Here is a 14,030-nt window from a genome sequence, read left to right on the forward strand (position 1 = left end):
TTTGACCTCGCTAAAATAGAAATATTAGGAACAACCCTTCTTGAGAAATACGAAAATAGTGAGATGAACTGAGCTCCACACCATGAGGGCTGCAAGACAGCTCGGCTCCATCACCCATCCCGCACAAAATAATGACAAACCCTATGCAAATATTAAAAATATAGACAACACACCAGCAAAGAAACAGGGTAAAACATTTTATTAAAAAACTATTTACATAACGTTGGTTTATAAGATGATGTCAGTAGTGGACCGATGTGTGAATAGATCGAAAACAGCACAAGGCTCCAAGATCCGGATAGCAAGCTCCTGGATGTTGGGTGCCATAGTTTAGAGTTCTGAATTTCAGCCTTTTTCAATGCCTGTGCTTTGTTGAATCAAAATGGCGGCTTGACACAAAGCTGACTCAAGCGTTGTTACTGATGCTATGCAGACCAAAACTGGTTTTCAGTTTGTACATTTTTCTAGATTTTTCAATCCAAGTTTGGTTGACTTTGTAGAACGATGGCTTCAGATTTTCAACATACGGTGTGGTGGCGCTGACTGGGAGGGGGCGCTTCGCTCCTGCCCCCTCCCCAAGTAAGATTTTCATACGTGAAAGTACGTTAATGGTTTTGGTCCCTGAGATGCTTCGATGTCACTACCATTCTCAAATAGCATAAGTTCTAGATGTTGGGTGCCATAGTTAAGAGTTCTGAGCAGCGCTTGTAACACTGTCTGAAGCTTATTTCCACCTACTGCAGCTTCACTATTCTCAAAGTAAGTGAGTGTCGTTTGTGGACCTGACTGCATTAGAAAACAATGTGATATGTTACCTTCCTAAACAGCTTGACGGAGGCCCCTGAGGGGCGCTGTGATGGCCATGGACTCGGAGAAGACGCTTGGCTCCGACACCCTCCCCAAGTCTTATAGCACTGGTGTAGCCTGAGATCGCCCCCGACATAGGCGGCCGGCTCCCGGGGTCCGGCGGTACTTTTTGCCTTTTGATGACTCTTCAATTCTGGACCTTGTCCCACAATCCGTTTGACCTGAAGACAAGCTGTAGTGAGGCGCCCCTTTATCGTTTTAGTTGCCATTCCGCCCGCTTTTGCTACACTGTGCCTCTTCCGCCATTCAGCTGTTTTCCGCCCGCTCTTGCGACTACAGCGTCTCGCTCACCATGTAGTTGAGATGCGCCCGCTCTTGCGGTGCAGCGATAGGCGGCTGCCACAGGACTCTCAAAATGGCGGCCGGCTCTTCGGTTTTGGGCCTGGTCCACTAAAATGGCCCTGGGACACCTTGGAACTCGGACGCTTGTCTGCTAGGGCTTGGGTCCCATTCTCGAAAAGCGTCCCCTCAGCCGTGAAGATTCTACAAAAGTCTTGGGGGCCTCCGACTCCCGCAGGCTTCTGGTGGGGAGCGGCTGCCATGATTGCTCGTGGAATGGCCACGACGGAGCTACGAGATGGTAGTGGTCTCATGCTGACGCCAGCTTTAGTCTGAAACATCCAGAAACACTGTAGACTACCAATTCGATCAGTTCCGGTAGCGCCCCAACATGACCCGGAAGAGAAGAACTTGCCCTCCCCTCTTTGACTGATGGTTCTTGTTGCCTGTCCCCTCTGTTGTCATTTAACAGAACTTTTTGGACTGCTGAAAGGGGTTGTGTTCTGAACGCTGGTTGGTGGAGACATTTAGACTATATTCTTGACCTACGTTGTCGCGTAATGCGTTTTATGACACGCCGCGTTAGCGCACCCGGAAGTGATCCGAGGCGCGGCGCGCAGCGCGTAACGTAAGCATAACAGGTCATGTGACTTGTTAATAAAACTTTTCATTGGTTCATTTTACTTTTGTTAATTTAATGATGAAAAGCTTGGTCATATGACCTAAAAATTACGCTTTTTATTATTTTCGAACAATATTTTTTTTTCAAACATATGTTATAATATTCCAGGCTAATGTACTTTCCCGGAAAATTTACAACTGTCTTGCAAGTAAAATATATTCCTTTTTCGAGAAAAAGGGCGTTTCTTCCTTCCATGACGGAGCCGTTGAGTAAAAGAGATTCGGCCTGCTGTCTTAGTCGCCGATACGCCTGATTATCAGATTCTTATCGATCACTTTATGTTGCAGACATGAAAAACACAACTGCCCTTGACCATTTATCTTTACTGCGTTCCTACATATTATACCTTTTATCCGTCATGTAATTGGACTGCTTTATTTCACTTGCCTTTTACTGATTCGAAAACAGTCACTAAAAGTAAAAACTTTACAAATGAAAATACTACTACCGTGTTTTGTTTTAAAAACCTTTATTGTGAAAATGTCAGTATACAAATACGGGCCTATAACCACGTGGGCCGGCCACGGAGCAAACTCAAATCGTATATGATGAGGAGACATTTACACTGTAGAAGAACGTAACGAGCGGGCCATTAGGTGACAAGAACAAAGGTGTCTAACAGTTGCGGAATCGGTGGACGTACATTTTGTAATTAAAATACGACAGGGCCACTTACAATAACATTTTCTAGATATACATTTGCGGGCAAAGAGTTACGAGTCCCATTTATACCGGCGCCATTTTGGGCGAGGCCGGGCAGGTCCAAGATATAGTCAAAATGTCTCCACCAACCATCGGCCAGACCAGAACCCCTTTCGGCCCTTTATGTTACAAGATGGTGTCTTCCATTCAGAAAATATTGGTGGCAGCATTTTGAAAGGAAACAGAAACAGCCGTTCTCCTAGTGAGTTTCACATTGTTACATTTAGGAAGAATGTTGAAGAGTAGTATGTGGAAAATCTGAAGCCATTTTTCTACAAACTCTCAATCAGACTTGGATGGAAAAAAAAACCTGAAGAATGTACAAACTGAAAACCAATTTTTGTCTGTATAGCACCAACAGTAACGCTTGAGTCAGCTTTGTGTCAAGCCGCCATTTTCATTCAATCAATAGCGTCCCCCTGCACACATTCAGGGACCTGGTCGTGTCTTCAGATGAAACGCATTGTAGGAAAAGAAGCAGAAAGGAAAAGGAAAAAAGTTCCGCCGGACCTAGTGAAGCTGCAGCAGGTGCAAATAAGCTTCAGACAGTCTTACAAGCACTGCTCAGAACTCTCAACTGAGGCACTCAACATCCAGGACTTGCCATTCGGATCTTGGCGCCTTGTATTTTTGTTTTGTTTTTGATGGAGGGGAAAGAACAAAAAACAGACATTGAAAAAGGCTCAACAGTGCAGGGCGCCTTGTGCTGGTTCCGACCTATTCACACATCGGTCCGCTACTGACATCACCTCATAAACCAACGGGGCACCCCACGCCGACTTTCGGCGCAGCATTGTAGGATGGCCACACCAGTGCGGCAATTTGCTGGACACCACCTCGGTGCCATCCAGATCTCGGCGCGTTCATTCATTCAATAGCGTCCCCCTGCACACATTCAGGGACCTGGTCGTGTCTTCAGAAGAAACGCATTGTAGGAAAAGAAGCAGAAAGGAAAAGGCAACAAGTTCCGCCGGACCTAGTGAAGCTGCAGCAGGTGCAAATAAGCTTCAGACAGTTCTACAAGCACTGCTCAGAAATCTCAACTGAGGCACTCAACATCCAGGACTTGCCATTCGGATCTTGGCGCCTTGTGCTGGTTCCGACCTATTCACACATCAGTCCACTACTGACATCACCTCATAAGCCAACGGGGCACCCCACGCCGACTTCCGGCGCAGCATTGTAGGATGGCCACACCAGTGCAGCCACTTGCTGGACACCACCTCGGTGCCATCCGGATCTCGGCGCGTTCGAGTCACTGTACCGCAACAGTGACCGCAATTCAGCTGGACACGCCGTCTTTCGGCGCAGCATTGTAGGATGGCCACACCAGTGCGGCAATTTGCTGGACACCACCTCGGTGCCATCCGGATCTCGGCGCGTTGTGCTGCCTTCGGCCTATTCGCACATCGGTCCGCTACTGACGCCGCCTCACGTGCCAACGGATTTTCTACGCTTTTTGTAGCCCTATGTCGCATAACAGGTCATGTGACTTGTTTATAAAACTTTTCATTGGTTCATTTTACTTTTGGTTTCCTAAAGATGGAAGGCTTGGTCATATGACCTAAAAATAACACTTTTCATTGGTTTAGAACATTTTTTTTTCCCAAACGATGAAAGCCCCACCTTGTTTCTGGATCATTCAGACTGAAGCTGGCGTCAGCATGAGAGCACCACCATCTCTTGGCTCCGTCGTGGTCATTCCGCGAGCAATCATGTCAGCCGCTCCCCACCGGAAGCCTGCGGGAGTCGGGGGCCCCCAAGACTTTTATACAATCTTCACGGCTGAGGGGACGCTTTTCGAGAATGGAGCCCAAGCCCTAGCAGGCAAGCGTCCGACTTCCAAGGTGTCCCAGGGCCATTTCAGTGGACCAGGCCCAAAACCGAAGAGCCGTCCGCCATTTTGACAGCCATGTGGCAGCCGCCTATCGCTGCACTGCAAGAGTGGGAGCAACTCCACAACATGGTGAGCGAGACGCTGTGGCCGCAAGAGCGAGCGCAACTCAGCTAGATGGCCGCCACCTGGGGAGGCCCGTTCACGCCGCCTCCCCCCCCCCCCCCCCCCCCCCCGGGCCGCCGCACGCCAATTTTCGGAGCAGCATTGTAGGATACCAAAACCAGTGCGGCAGTTTACTGGACATCACCTGGGTGCCTGTCGTACATGTTGTGTCAGCCATGTGACACTGGACACAGACCGCTACTGACGAGGCCTCCCCCCGCACCACCCGGGACGCCCCACGCTGTTTTTCTGTGCTGCATTGTAGGATCCCTAAACCAGTGCGGCACCCAGGCGACATCACCTGGGTGCCGTCCAGAACTCTGCACGTTGTGCTGCCTTGGGACTATTCGCACAACAGACCGCTACTGACGAGGCCTCCCCCCGCCCCACCCGGGACGCCCCACGCCAATTTTCGGAGCAGCATTGTAGGATCCCTAAACCAGTGCGGCACCCAGGCGACATCACCTGGGTGCCGTCCAGAACTCTGCACGTTGTGCTGCCTTGGGACTATTCGCACAAAAGACAGCTTCTAACCATTGTTGCTTTTTGTGTTAATAAATGTTTAAATGTTTTTAGTTTTTGTTCTGTTCATTATCGTTAAAAGTTAATAAAGTTTTATAACCTTAATTTGTTGGAGTGTTATCTATTTTTTGAAAAACGGGTGAATGGGGCCTTGAATCGGGTTATTGTCATGTGTGGGCTTTGGAAGTGTGCTGCTGCAGGATCGGACATTTCAAACTCAAATGCACGTTCTTTTTCTTACCTTTCCGAAGCATGGAGCGCAATAGCAGGCAGAGAAAGGGTGATGCACGTGTTGAACACTACCTGACCTGGCAAGTTGCTGGCAGTGCCCCCCCGCCCGCTCCTGAAAGAGGGCACACACACACCGCCGCCCCGAGTACTTCACAAATCTTTAAAAGACCATGCGCTTGTTCATGAGGCTTAAATGGTTTATCACCTCTTCTAGAACCCCTACATCGACCCTCTGACGTTTCATGGAAAAATTACCATGTAACACAATACCAAGCCCTGTCAGCTGAAACCCCCAAGGAATCGTGGGGCATATTATCAAGGGGGTTTATCTCCGCTTTTTTGGCTTTAAAAACCATGAAAGCGGAGATAAAATTATTTCCCTATTATCAAGCTGTCGCTAACACCAGTTAGTGACACCTAAAAGGAGATAGCGACCATCTTGGGCCCGGCTTTGCATGTCAGTGATACTTATCACTAATGACATGCAAAGTGGCGTGCCAAGATGTTAGCGACTGGAAACAGTCCCTAACATCGCTACCTTCTATTACCAACTTTTGGAGATATTCGCGCTAAGCGCGAATATCTCCAAAATCTAACACCTGCCCTGAGCAGTTCTTAGCCATGTTATCCAATGGGAGGTGGATAACATGGCTAAGAGCATTAGGTCGATAATACATGAATATCGCTGACTTTTCTGCGATAATAGCAAGGTTTATCTGCGATAAAAATCGCCGATGTGCGGCGATAATTTTTGTCTCTAAACAAGTTATAGACAAAAATTATCGCTAGTTGTTCGTAATATGCCCCCGGGTTTTTGCTTGCAGAAATCGGGAGGCGGGAGACTAGCACTGAAATCAGTACTCACACGCCTGAATCAGGAGGATTGGCATGTCTGAATTCTCTACAGCTGGGGCCATAAACTACATCCGCAGGGGTAGGTGATAGCCTGGGACCAGCCTGGCATCTAAAATGGCTGCCGTGCACGACAAAATTGTGGCATTCGAAAAAAGGCAAGATGGCGCAGCCGCTGGAAGAGATATATCAACATATATCAGCCTCCTCAGCCACCCTCAGGAAACATAGGGGATTAGGATATGTCTCCCGCACCCCCTTATACCTAGTACTTTAATTAACGAAGCACAAAATGGCGAATTCCCGTTTCGCTACCAGTTTGCGGCCCAGTTCGCGGCCCGTGAAGCGCTTCTACCGTGAAAAATCATTTTTTTTTTATTTTCCCCACGGGACCCTTTAATAACCCCAACAACATTCCTAGGGGGTCAAGAGGGGGATACCTTGCCCCCTTTCATTAAATTCCCCCTTAGTTTTTCACCTTTTCTTCTCTCTCGATCCTACCGAGAGACAAGATGGCGGCCGCTCCGGACTGTCACGCAGCAAAAAAAAAAAAAAAGCTCACGCACAGCCGCTGGAAGAGATGTATCAACATATATCAGCCTCCTCACCCACCCTCAGGAAACATAGGGGATTAGGATACGTCTCCCGCACCCACTTATAACTAGTAATTTAATTTACGAAGCACAAAATGGCGAATTCCCGTTTCGCTACCAGTTCGCGGCCGCGCTTCTACCGTGAAAAATCATTTTTTTTTTATTTTCCCCACGGGACCCTTTAATAACCCCAACAACATTCCTAGGGGGTCAAGAGGGGGATACCTTGCCCCCTTTCATTAAATTCCCCCTTCGTTTTCCACCTCTTCTTCTCTCTCGATCCTACCGAGAGACAAGATGGCGTCCGCTCCGGACTGTTTAGAATGTTGACAGACACCGGAGAGCCAATCAGCTTTCTGCGCGCAAAGTTCCGATAAGCGAAAAGTAAGCGGACCGGATCGCTGCCCAGAGCGCTGTTACAGATATATATCTTGGTTTGAATGTTAATTTCTCAAAAACTACTGGAGCACATATATTGAGACCTAGCAAAGGCACATCGGGCTAACAGTCCCTACAATTTTGCCAAGTTTCGTGCAAATCCATTCAGCCGTTCGAGCTAAAAGTGAGTCCAACCGCCCTATGGAAAAATGAATGGGAAAAACGCGTTTTGGGACCCCCCTTTTTTCTCAGCCCCCCCTTGACGAAACCCCACCAAATTTTCAGGGGCTGCTCAGAAACAAAATGTGCCATTTTCCTGAAAATTTCAGCCGATTCCGTCCACAAACGCCAAAGTTATTAGACATAGAATTTTCAAAAGTCCCATAGGGAAAAAATTCTAACTATATATACCTACTGGCGATAGCCAGTAGGTAATATATATATATATATACCACTTCTTCCTGCCTCTCCCAGCTCGGCATGCAGGACACAAGGACCACCACACAGCTTTTTCCAGTTATTAGAGGGTCAGTTTATTATCTCCTCGCATTCTCTCTGGCATGACGCGTTTCGGGTAGAAACTACCCTTGATCACATCATATATATTATAGTTAGGATTTTTTTCAATGTTAAATCTCAAAATTCTATTTGGAATAACTTTGGCGCCGGTTGACGAATCTGCCTGAAAATTTCCTCAAAATGGCCTCGTCGAGCTCCGGTCCTTCCCTGAAAGTTTGGGGGGATGCGTCAAGCGGGGGCCGAGATAAAAGGGGGGGTCCCAAAACGCGTTTTCCCCATGTTAATTTCCATAGGGCGGTCGACCTCACTTTTAACCCGAACGGATGAATGGATTTCCACCAAATTTTGCAAAATTGTAGGGACTGGTAGCCCGAAGTGCCTTTGCTATTTCTCAAGATATGTGCTCCAGTGGATTTTGAGTAATTTAGGTTAAATAAAAATATATATATCTATAGGCGCGCCCCGGTACGCGCACCAGGGAGCGCACCGGGCGCGCCACGCAACTTGCGCACGGAAAGCGGCTTGGCTCACGGGTGCCTGTAAACATTCGAAACAGTCCAGAGCGGCCGCCATCTTGTGTCTCGGTAGGATTGAGACACAAGAGGTGGCAAAAATCAAAGGGGGAAATGAGCAAAAGGGGGCAGGGTACACCCCCCCTGACCCCCTAGGTTTGATGTGGGGGCAAAAAAAGGGTCCGGTAGGACAAATACAATTTTTTGATTTTCGCGGGGGGAGCGCCCGATACGCGTACCGGGGAGCGTACCATGGAGAAAAAAGAATGACACTTTAAAAAAAAAAATAGCATTTTTTTATAAATTGGAGGTAGTTCTGAAAATAACTTTTTTTTTGTTTTTGTTGTTTTATATTTTTTTATACTTTTTAAAACGATTTTATATTTTTTTTGGATTTTTTTCAGGGGAAAAACAAAAACAGGGATTCAAAAACTGCTCAACAGGAGCAAAAAAAATTGAAAATTTAGGGTCTGGGAGAGCAGCGGTGTTCCTGTCTCTTTATAGCAATGAGTTCAACGCTCTGCTCCCCATAACAGAGCAGTTCGTCACAGTCCACACATAGAAATTTAATGCCGGCAAAGACCGGCTGTACGTTAGGGACCATTCTTTCACGTGTTGTTCCTGAAGGTGTTGCTCCACCAGTGGAGGTGCTGCCGCCATCTCTTGGTAAATTCCGTGCCAGCTCCTTGACACTCTCCCTGGAATAATTATTTGGGTGTCTTCTTTTGACATGCCTAATTAAATTGGCATTTCCAAAGCTATATTTTTTTGGAGGATTGCCTCTGGATAAAATACTGCCACATATTTTGCAGGTTACTTTACCAGCATTAACTTTTTTTTGTCCTTCAGGGATGTCATAAAATTTCCAGATGAAGTGGTTCTTTTTTTTCTGCAGAGGAGGGTCCTCAGGCAAAAAAGCATCTGAATCACTGCTGGATGACTCCCTTGCAGCCATTGCTGTAGATCAGGAAAATTATGAGAAAATACACAGAACACCTCTTGCTCTCTCCAAGTGCAAATCAATAGTGAGAGAAATGGGTGGGTTTCTCAAACATTTGGAAAAAAAAACTTCTGAACCAATGAAAAGTGTTATTTTAAGGTCACATGGCTTGACGCGCTTACGCTACGCTCCCTTGGGCGCGTCCCGGGGCGCGTAGCGTAAGCGCGTCGGGGCGCTTACGTTGCGCGATCGTATAGGCTCGGGCGCTTACGCGGTGCGTCATAAGACGCATCCCGCGGCTACGCGATACATGTCTTATGACGCAAGGCGTGGCGTGGCAGCTACGCGATACGTCACAATGTGGTTTTCGTTCGCGCTAATAGCGCTATCCGGACGCTCACCGGTACACGCCCCGGGGCGCGCCGTAACATTGCGCTTACCAGTGCGTTCACCTGTACGCGCCCTGGGAGCGCCTCGGGGTCAAACAAAAAAAAAGTTTACACTTTTTATACCTATAAATATTTGCTATTAAAAAAACATTGAAATTCACTGAAAAAACCATAGGTTTCACACCAGTTATAGTTAGGAATTAGCATTTAAAAAAACCTATTAAATTCACTGAAAAAACCATAGGTTTCACACCAGTTATAGTTACCTGGAAATTTTACTGACATAAAACCATTGAAATTCCACGTTATAGTTAGTTGGACTCACTATAACTTGCGCGTGCAATGCACTGCTGATGACGTCACATATTACATCACTCATGACATGGTCAGTGACATCACTGACCCACGGGCACGATTAGTGGCCAACGGCCATATCTCCAGAGAGTTTCCCTTAGGTAGGGGCACGAGACAGGGCTGCCCTCTATCACCATTGTTGTTCGCTCTCTCGTTAGAACCCCTCGTAACCCTGATTAGAACCTCACCCCACCTTCAGGGTATTTGCTGGAAGGAGGGCTGGGAGGATCGACTGTCCCTCTATGCGGACGACATGCTGGTTTATCTCACCAACCCGGAGACCGGTATCCCCGCTCTACTACATCTTTGCGACACCCATGGAAAGATATCCGGATATACACTGAATTGGGGCAAATCCGAATTATACGTCCTAAAGGGTCAGGCCCCGGTCCTCGAATCGGACTGCCCTTTACACATAGCCGGCACGTCGTTTAAATATTTGGGCATACATGTCACTAGAGACCCAGTAGAGTTTGTGTCCAAAAATTTAAAACCCCACCTAGACAGACTCAAACGGGACGTGCATTTCTGGTCGGGACTGCCATTGACATTGTTGGGGCGAGCAGCACTATACAAGATGATGGCCCTGCCCAGTTTTCTCTACGTCCTCGAAAATACGCCCTACTCGGTGCACCCCGGTTTCTTCCAGAGGGTGGCGGCACTAGTGTCCAACCTCCTAAGGGGGAACCTCCCCGCCCGTATAGCTCAATCCAAACTGCATAGAGGGTGGTATGACGGTGGTATTGCTTTGCCCAATTTAAAACTGTATTATTGGGCGGCACACCTCAAACCCATTAACCAGTGGATCCACACTTCCCAAACCGAACCAGCCTTTCAGGCAGACAGAACGCAACTAGGCACTGACAGCTTACTAGCCCCACTGTATGACCGACGTAAAACACGTACATTAATGGGACCCACCAGGCTAACCGTGGAAATCTGGCACACAGCAACGGCGGCCCTGGGCTGGAAAGGTAGAATAACCAAACTAACCCCACTATGGGACTCCCGTATCCTCGGCAACATGAGGAACAGCAAGGGCTTCTCACACTGGGACACAATAGGGATTTCAACGGTGGGCGATCTTTGGGAGAGGGGTGGAGTGATACCTTTCCAGAGACTACAAGAATTATATGAACTTGGCGACAGGGAGCTTTACAGGTATGTTCAGATTAGTCACGCACTATTAACAGCCTTAGCCGCGGACACGGATCTGCCTGAGTCTGCCCCACAGGAAGACCGCCTCCTCACGGATTTTATGGTCGAGCGCGCTACTTCCCTTACATACCGCAAATTACTTAATAATCTACCTGATCCGACATTGCCTCTGAAGGAGAAATGGGAGGAAGACACCAGTGAGATGGACGAGCAGGAATGGAATGAGGCACTAGCCTCTCCTAAGGAAGTGGGCATCTCAGCGCGGCTGCGATTAGTTCAATTAAAAATTTTACACAGAGTATATTACACGAGAATGATGCTACACCGTATTCACCGGATACAACATCCATATTGCCTACGCGGGTGCGGGGAGGAGGGGACGTTTTTCCACACCATCTGGGACTGCCCCCGGATACAGGAATATTGGAGACAGGTCTTACGAACGATGTCACAAACACTGGACACATCTTTGTTACCAGAACCAAAACGGTGCCTCCTAAATGTGTGGGAGCCTACCGATATTTCCAGACATGACCAACTCTGGGTCACAGTGGGGCTGCTCATAGCAAAACGAGATATTGCACAAAAATGGGGGGTGGCGGAGCTACCAACCAAGTCCATATGGTGTCGAAATATGGATAAAGTAAGGATAACGGAACGGGCGGTGTACTCCAATCGTGCCTGCCCGGGTAAGTGGAATAAAATTTGGACCAAGTGGAATGTGTATAGGGGAGAGATTTGTGATCCTTTACCCGAGGACGATCAAGATGACTCAGATGAAGAAGAGGCGGTAGGCTAGTCCACCGTACAGATTGGGGGAGGAGGGTATTGCTGGTGGGATGGAGATTGCCAGTATTGTTGGAATACAGGGTGACCACGGAGGAACTCTGGGGGTCTCTACTTGGTTGAGAAATCCACGATGACAACTACACAGTAACTGGATTCAACAGTGGGCGGGGATAGACTCTGGTGAGGGACATCTTGATAAGATGAGTACATGAGCATAATTCTGACATTTATGTGACCGCTTTGATATTCCTAACAGTTATTTTGTTTTTTTTCGTTGTTCGGGGGAGGTGGAGGGAGAAAACTACAAAATCATACCGAAAACGGATGATGCTTGCAAAGACTCATGCTAATACTGGACCTTTTCCTTATGACGGTAGTACCGTTGATTTTACTACAGTACAATAACTTGTGAATATACAGGACTGCCATTTGATCAAAATTGCTATAGCGGCCGGCCCGATGGGTTGTAGGCATTCCGCTGTGTATCTTGTTGGTGCAATAAAGGTTTATGCAAAAAAAAAAAAATTGTGATCCGCCCAAAGAAGCTGTACGGGTTGGCCAACGATAATCCTAGTGGAGTTCGTAAACAGAAGGTCGAGGGTGTGACCAGCCTGATGTGTGAGCCCGCTACCAATTGCTCCTGCCCCAGTGTCTGAAGGGATGTAATCAATCGGTCGGTATCCAAGTCCGGTGCTAACTCAGCATGATAATTGAAGTCACTTATAAGAATGAAGTTATTGGCACCCATGACACAGGGAGCAATAAATTCAACTAGCTGATTTACAAAATTAGCTTTATAACCAGGCGGACTATAGACTAAGGCTCCTGCCCATTTTTTAGAAGATTGTGACATAAGTTTAAAAATTAAAATTTCTGCTTTATCTGAATGCAAAGAATCCACTATAATGGTTTCAAATGAACCTGTTGTCGCCATTGCTAGACCCCCTCCTCTCCCAACTGCTCTGTCCAGCCTTACTAGCTTATAAGTTGGAGGAAAGGCGGTGGCTATGTCCAGAGAAGCCTGTTCATGAAGCCAAATGTCCGTAATAAAACAGACTTCTGATTTCTCCTGTTCTAGGAGAGTCCATATTTCCAGCGCATGTTTGGGTATCGACCGTGCATTGAAGTACATAGCCTTCAAATGTATGGGGACATCTACTATAACTCTGGGCCTTGTATGGCACGGAAGGGATGCCTCAAAGGAAATCTGCTCTTGAGTGGGAGCTGGCTCGTTTTCTAATAGAATATCCGTGGGTTCGACGATGCTTGGGAATTTATTTAATGCAACGAGCTCACCTCTGGAATAGCGGATTTTAGCCATGATTAGAATTAAAATATAAACAAGACCTCCAACAGGTGCGGGGGCGCGCAGCTAGACCACCGACCGACCCTCGCCAGCCGGAGCAACCGGAAGAGAGGAAAGCTGGAAGCCCAAACAGTCCCTCCGCTACAAACGGCACAAGCCGCGGCGGCACGGGTACGAAGGGCAAAGTGAGGTAGGTCTGAGTGCGAAAATAAAATGCCCCAGCAGCAGAGCACAAGATACTGCCGACAAATAGTTTAAAACAGCAATGGCAAAGATAGAAATAAAGCGTGCCACATGCACAAAAGAATTAAAACACAATGTTGCGCTACCTAAACCTCCAGCCCCTAGTTGCTGACCAGTGGTCTAGAGTCCGCTTGTTTTTTATAGCGCTTCTAATGGCAACTAAGCGCTGTAGATATTGGTACTATTACCTAATTTCATGATATTCAGATTTAAAGCCCAGAGAAGGAATGAGAACTGGATTCAAACTCATAACCTCTACATCATAAACAGAATTCAGAGGTGAGAGTTCATCTACTGAATCATCATGCAAGCATTCTCTCAATTACAATATATTTTTTTAAACTAATACTTGGTGTCCTGCCCCCTTTTCCACAACAATCTGGACCTCACCTTCAAGGCCCAGGTGTGTACTCTGCTCCCAAGAAAATCCAGCACCAGGACTTTTATCTGAGTCGCAATCAGGAGAAAAGGCAATCCTATGTCTGCTGTGGCCTGCTCAGACTCGCCGGGTTCAGAGCCTGTTTTTTCACTGCTTTAATGTCAGAGGCCCCGATTCCAAGTTTGTTGGAATCAAGGCTCTACTTATCGCTCCTGATAAATACCAATATGTTGGCGTGCATATTTTATCAGGTGGGGTAAATAGCGTCTGATATGGGTTTTAGGGGAACAGCATGCAGATTTTGGTGCTTAATGTACCAAAATCCACATTGTACAG

At 47.2% G+C, this 14,030-nt stretch overlaps 1 protein-coding gene across 3 annotated transcripts in view; it reads right to left on the reverse strand.

Moving 5' to 3' along the window:
* Positions 1–14,030, reverse strand: part of DCLRE1C (DNA cross-link repair 1C) — a 343,172-nt gene that overhangs the window by 50,483 nt on the left and 278,659 nt on the right. The window lies entirely within an intron of this gene.

The sequence above is a fragment of the Lissotriton vulgaris genome, chromosome 1_1 (assembly GCF_964263255.1).
Source record: "Lissotriton vulgaris chromosome 1_1, aLisVul1.2, whole genome shotgun sequence".
Taxonomy (NCBI): Eukaryota; Metazoa; Chordata; class Amphibia; order Caudata; family Salamandridae; genus Lissotriton; species Lissotriton vulgaris.